This window comes from Agelaius tricolor, unplaced genomic scaffold, assembly GCF_023055355.1.
Source record: "Agelaius tricolor isolate 1412-34295 unplaced genomic scaffold, bAgeTri1.0.p SCAF_23, whole genome shotgun sequence".
Taxonomy (NCBI): Eukaryota; Metazoa; Chordata; class Aves; order Passeriformes; family Icteridae; genus Agelaius; species Agelaius tricolor.
In genome coordinates, this window is record NW_027269283.1 from 11,728,949 (window position 1) to 11,735,839 (window position 6,891).

Consider the following 6,891-nt stretch of genomic DNA (forward strand, 5'->3'; position numbering starts at 1 on the left):
GCCACTGCAAAGGAACCATCCAGTTTGATGTCCCCAGGCATTGAGGGGCTGATCAATCTTCATGGCTTTGGGGAAAATTAAGAACTTTTAAAAACCCAACCCAACAACGCTGTCAAAAAATTCGTATTGTGCTTCACATTCCTCCCTGTAATTGTGCTTCACTGTCCCACTCAGGGCTGGGGAGAGCCCTCAGCATCTCCAATATCCCAGAGCAGCAGGAGCTGAAGCGACACCTGAACCCCCCTGGCTTTCCTTTCTGCAGCAACTCTCACAACCCTCACTTGCTTTGAGTTAATTTGTCACATATTTTATAATTACCATTAACCATCTGAAACCTTCTCTGGATGAAATGCTCTGCCAGCATGGCCGTTTGCAGCTCCTCGCTTTCAATTCAGCAGATTTTAAAATAAACCTTTTGATCTTTCTTATATTTTCAGGGCCTGCCTTTTGCCTTCACCACACTGGATTTTGGCTTCTGGTTCATGAGTTTTGAGCAACGTTTTTGCCCAAATATCCTTGAAAATACTGCAAAGTTCACATAGGCTGGTTGCATTTATACTTTTTGTATAAATGATGTTATTGATATATATCTCACTTTTGTCATCATTAAATGATGATAAAATGGTGGAATCTCAGCTCTTCCCCTGACCCTGGCAGGTCAAACCCAGCACAAATTCCAGCAAAAACTCTGCTGCCCTTTGGTGCTGTGCCAAATGCACTCCTGGTCCAGCACAGCCCCTCAGAGCAGCCAGGAGGAGGCAGATTTTGGTATTTCATAGGGCAGAATTAGGATGGACTGTCACCAAACCAGGTCCCTCAATCCTGGCAGTCACACCAGAGCAGCCCTTTCTTTAATTTGAGATCTGCATGGCCACAAGTGTCACCTGCTCCCACCAGGGGACCTGGAGGCTGTTCTGATAGGGAAATCAGTCCTGAGGGTTGTTGTGATTCCTCCAGAATAATCAAAAGCGTCGGTGACAGGGAGGTGGAAGAGGGATTCATTCAAAATTAACAATTATTGCTGTGGCATGGTGGCACGAGGTTAAAGAGATGTCTCAGTGCAGACAGCTCATGTTTGAAAAAATTCTCATTACATTTTGCCCTGGAGTAATGATTTATGCAATTAGGATGTTTCCTTCAGCTAACCTCTCTCCCTCTATCCAGGTTTTCCAACCATCTTCATTATCCTGGAGCACCCTCAATGCAAAATTTACAGCAATGATCAAATCTCCAGGAAGCTCATGTTCAGGTTTGTTTTGTTGTTGTTTTGGGGTTTTTTTGCCTCAAATTGAGGACTGAAGACAACAAAATAATTTCACTGCTCAGTCTTAAAAATATTGGAAGGAGTAATGTTAAATCAATCCATGGATCCCTCTGGTCCACCACAGAGATCTGACAGTGATGTAGGAATGCTGGATTTCTGTAATGCTGCAGCTCAGCCACGTTCCTGGGGTCCTTAAGGATCATTCATTTCTGTTTTCCAGGACATTTAAAGAAATTCTTCTCAAGCCAAATGTGTTTGTTCTCCTCCCACTGTTTGATTCTCAGTCCAGTGTGTGTTGCACAGTAAATCACAATAAATGTGAAGTGAATCACAATAATCTGAAACCACAGCGTGCTGCCACCTCCTTTTGATGGATTGTTCATGAATATGCACCAGAAACCCAGAACCTGCCTCTGGGGCCCGAGCTGATCCTCCTGTGGCTGTCACACACACAGCAGCACCCCAGACCAGGATCCCACTGAGAACGGGACCAGCAGCATCTGCCAGCACCTTCCCAGGCTTCCAGAGAGCAGAGAGGCTGCAGAATTAACAAGTCAGCACCCTGCAACCGGCCCGAGGCAACGTGAGAGCTAAAAATGACTGGAGGAGCAGCAAGGAGTGGCAGAAGGACTCGTTCTGCTCGTTCAAATAATGAATTGGCTTCAAAGAATCGAGTGGAGCTGTTGTCTTAGTAACCCAGGCCGGGAGAGAAAATCTTCTGGGGAGTTGGCAGGCAGAGCCTGGAACATCTGCACACCCAGGCTGGCACATCCAGCGTCTCTGGCAATACCTGCAGGAACTGTGATGGAATTTGGCAAATGCTGAATTCCACAGAACTAATGAATTTGGTTTTGCTGTCCCTATGGCACTCATTTCCCCCCCCCCCCAAAAAAAAAACCAAACAAAAAAGACCAAAGAAACAAAAAAAAACCTCAAAAAAAAAACCCCCAGAAAAAATAAACCTGGCAGGTCAGTTCAGGACACATCTTGTTGGGATGTATTTCTAATAAATGCAAACTAATAAATAATAATAAATAAATATACATTCTAATAAATAATTTATATTTATTAAATATATTCTATTCTATTATATATTTATTAAATATATTCTATTATATATTTATATTTTATTATTATAATTATTTATTCCATTATATATTTATATTTTATTACACATTATTTATTAGTCATGTATATAAATATACATGACTAACAAATAATGTATTTCTAGTAGATGCAAACTAATGAATGCAAACCCAAAATGCCACTCAGTCAACAAAAGTCACCAGCGACCAAAAGGTTGTGGGTGAGAGAGCATTTCCTGTCATCCTGTTTGAAAGGGTTGTCAGTGCTGTGCATTTGGAGCTGCAAAAGAGTTATCAAAATACAAACTAAAATCAGAAAGTGTGTTCAGGCTCTGAGCTGTGCACGAGCTCTGCCATGGCAATGCGTGCTGCAATTACAGTTTGTTAAAAATACATCATTGCCTGGGGCTGAGCCATCTGCAGGGATTCACTCACCTCTGGGGACAGGCCAGGATGGCATCGGCCTAAAAAACAGAAATGGAGAATCCCTGAGGAGATGGGAGGGGAATGGAGAATTCCTGAGGGAGATGGGAAGGGAATGGAGAATCCCTGAGGAGCTGGGAAGGGAATGGAGAATCCCTGAGGAGATGGGAAGGGAATGGAGAATCCCTGAGGGAGATGGGAAGGGAATGGAGAATTCCTGAGGGAGATGGGAAGGGAATGGAGAATTCCTGAGGAGATGGGAAGGGAATGGAGAATTCCTGAGGAGCTGGGAGGGGAATGGAGAATCCCTGAGGAGATGGGGAGGGAATGGAGAATCCCTGAGGAGATGGGGAGGGAATGGAGAATCCCTGAGGAGATGGGAAGGGAATGGAGAATCCCTGAGGGAGCTGGGAAGGGGCTGAGCCTGGAGCAAAGGAGGATCCCCAGGGATCTTTTCCCTCTCTGGAATTCCCTGCCAGGAGAGCTCTGCTCCCAGGGAACAGGGACAGGAGCAGAGGGAACGGCCTCAGGCTGGGCCAGGGCAGCTCAGGGTGGGCACAGCAGGAATTTCCCCATGGAAAGGGGCTCAGGAACTGGAACTGCCCAGGGAGGGTTGGAGTGCCCATCCCTGGAGGTGTCCCAGGAATTCCTGGAGGTGGCACTCAGAGCTCTGGGCTGGGGACAGGGTGGGGATCAGGCTAAAGTCACAAGATTCTGTGATTTACAGAGAAAAAAACCTCCAAAACTCAATCTACAGAAACCAAACTATTCTTTTCCCACCCCCACTGTTATTGTAAAATGACAATTACTGTGGCAAATAGATTGAACTGGAGAGCCTGCAATGAACAATGTTTGGTAAACACATCTGTATTTCATGGGTTTGCCCTGCAAACAGCAGAGAACTCTGCAAGTCACACAACAATCAATCTTCTGCAGCATCACTTTGATTTTTGAGTGGTCTGAAGTGAGGGTCTAAGAGCCAATAAAGCATTTCAGATCATCTGGGATCCCTTGCTGGAATTTTAAGTGTGTTCCTCAAAGAGGAGAGTGGTGCTCGTGAGCCTGGAGTTCAATTGGCTTTAGTGGTTTCAATGCAAAAGAAAGTTAACCAGTCATAAAAAAAATGCTCCATGATAAACATGGCAGCCCAATTTGTATTCAGATACGACTTTTCTGGTCTAAAATAGGAAGCAAAGCAATTAGCCTGCAAAGGCATTAACTGCTGGGGTTATTCAGTGTTTAATGAGCAAATGCAGCCACTTCCCTCTGCAGTGCTGTTTGTCACGGCCTTTCATGCATTCCCAGCATTAGGGTTTGTTTGCCATGATGGTGATTAACAACAGGATCAAACCCCACTCTCAGCTGCCCTACAAGACCAGGAAATTCATGGCAGGAGCAGCACTTGGCCCACTGCAATCCCTGAATTTCCAGCACAGCTCGGTTTGAGCACTGCAAAGCCTCTTCAAATTGTGCAGGAAGGGCTGTGAGCTTGACTTGGTGCCTTTTAAAATGTAAATAAGAAATCATCAGAGATCTTCAGCTGAGGGAATGCATGGAAATCAACAGTGTGTCCACTGAGGGAAATGCAGGAGTGATGGAACAGCAGTGGATGACCCAGGGGAGAAGCACTGGGCAGAGCTGGGCAGGACAAGGACACTCAAATAAACCCTGGACCCCCCTCCTGGAGGCACAGGCAGGCAGAGCTCCACTGCAGCTGGACATGCCTCGTGCATGGTGACACCCTCAGGAGGGCTTCAGAGGCAGGAATCCCAAATCTTCAGCCATTTAACCTGATTTGAATCGCGTTGCTTTTCTTCTCCCGGCTCGGAATATTAATTGGGATTTTTGACAGATCAGTTTGCTGTCAGGGAGATGAAAGATATGCCTGTCAGGCAGTGTTTACAAGGCAGTCTTCAAGCTGGGAGAGAAAATTAAAACCATTACCATGCCACCAGTCTGAAGCCAAACTTAGTATCACACCGAATATTTTGCAATTAATCTGAATTAGAAGAAATGAAGGGAAGAATGCTTCACCTTGGCTGGAATTGGAGTTTTTACCTCAGCACACTTAAATCACAGATTTGAGGAGAGGGGAGAGGGAAAGTGAGCTCACCAAAACATTCAGTGCTGTAAAATCATGTTTGCAGAGTTTTCTTACTCCAAACCCTCCAGGAAGTTCTGCTGGGATCAGCTGGAGATGGAGCAGGGAGTGGAATCCTCGTCCTCTGGAGGTTCTGGATTGCTCCACTGAATAACCCCAGCAGTTAATTTCTCAGGTTAATTGCTTTGCTTTCTACTTTAGACCATATTTGAATCCAAACTGGGGTGCCAGAGCATTCTCGGGATGTTCTGGATTGCTCTGGGTGTGTGCTGCCAACAGGAATTGTCCTCTCTGCTGCTTTTGCCCAAATTCTCACCCAGTTCTGCCTGAAGCACAGTTTGAGTCTTGAAAAGAATCTCCAGAGAGAAACAACAGCACCACAGACATCCCCCAGCTTCCTCCCCTCTGCCTCTTCCTCAGCCGGGGGAGGCACAGTGGGATCAGCAGGAAGGGACCTGTGCCCACCCAGCACTGCCCAGGCAGGAGCTCCAGGAGATTCCCAGTCCAGGACAGGGCCTGGATTCCCAGTCAGCCCCAGGATAAACCCCAGATTCCCAGTCCAGGATAAATCCCAGATTCGCAGTCCAGGACAAAACCTGGATTCCCAGTCAATCCCAGGATAAACCCCAGATTCCCAGTCCAGGATAAACCCCATATTCCCAGTCAATCCCAGGCCAAAGCCCAGCTCCAGCTGGGATCCCAGCTCAGCTCCCAGTGAGGAATGGTTTGGTTTATTTGGAGCCACCTTTCCTGGCTTATTTTATTTGGAGCCACCATTCCTGGTTTATTTTATCTGGAGCCACCATTCCTGGTTTATCTGGAGCCACCATTCCTGGTTTATTTGGAGCCACCTTTCCTGGTTTATTTGGAGCCACCTTTCCTGGTTTATCTGGAGCCACCATTCCTGGTTTATTTTATTTGGAGCCACCATTCCTGGTTTATCTGGAGCCACCATTCCTGGTTTATCTGGAACCACCGTTCCTGGTTTATCTGGAGCCACCTTTCCTGGTTTATCTGGAGCCACCATTCCTGGTTTATTTGGAGTCACCTTTCCTGGTGCTGGGCAGTAACTGGATGAGAGAGGAGGAGCCCCCAGGCCCATCTGAAGCACTGAGGCAGAATAAGGGGATTTTCAGCCCTGGTTTGTGTCTGCAGCAGTGCCCAGGTTTGTCAGCAGTGAGTCAGGGCTCCTGACAGGCACAAAGGTCGATTTTCCCCTCCCTGAGCAGAGGAAACTGAGGCTGCTGACTCAAAATCACATTTCCAGTCACTGGCTTGGCTGATTCATCATGGGTTTTGTCCCAGCTTGAGCATGAAAAGCTGGAGCTGTTGGGAAGAGAGAACTGGGGTTTCAAATGCTCTCAAAAATCAATATTTGGTGTCTGTTTGAGAGTAAATTCAGAGTAAATGGGAAGGGCAGGTCGGGAAGGACAACACTGAGGGAAGGAGGAATGGGAAGAGGAATCTGGCGGGGTTTTAGCTCAGAAAAACTCCTCAAATCACAGACTGGTTTGGGTTGGAAGGGACCCTGAAGAGGAGTCCCGTCCAGTCCAACCCCCTGCCATGGGCCTTCCACCAGCACATTTTGTATTTTTGATTGTTGGTTGGAATTACATTCCAGTTCAACCAGCCCCAGCTCCTTTTTCTCCCACAGCCTCACTAACATTTCCTAGGCTGTGCTGCCACAGATTTTAGCAGATTCTCAGTTTGATTGCCACAAGACTTCCCAAAGTAAAAAAACAAAGATAAAATCCCTCTTATGAGAGCTCAAGGCATTTAAAGTCTGTGTTGCAGCACTGAATACTGATATAAAAAATCCTTTGGAACACTTTGAAAATTTGGGAGCATAAAACAAAGTCAGTATCTTCTTACCTCAACCCTGGCAATTTTGTGACAAGAGCAGGGGAACATTTTGTGGGGTTTTTAAGAGCTTTATTTAAAAAGGATTAGCTACCACTACCCAGAAAGGTGTTTTAGAGGGAGGAATTCAGGGATTTAAGAACCTTTATGCCCCTCTT

General features: G+C 46.2%; 1 long non-coding RNA gene across 1 annotated transcript; it reads left to right on the forward strand.

The window, feature by feature from the left end:
* The first annotated feature begins 1,163 nt into the window (after positions 1–1,163).
* On the forward strand, positions 1,164–2,146 carry LOC139599570 (uncharacterized). Its single transcript, XR_011682269.1, has 2 exons — positions 1,164–1,249; positions 1,485–2,146. It is a non-coding gene; the product is annotated as an uncharacterized lncRNA (long non-coding RNA).
* Positions 2,147–6,891: the final 4,745 nt, after the last annotated feature.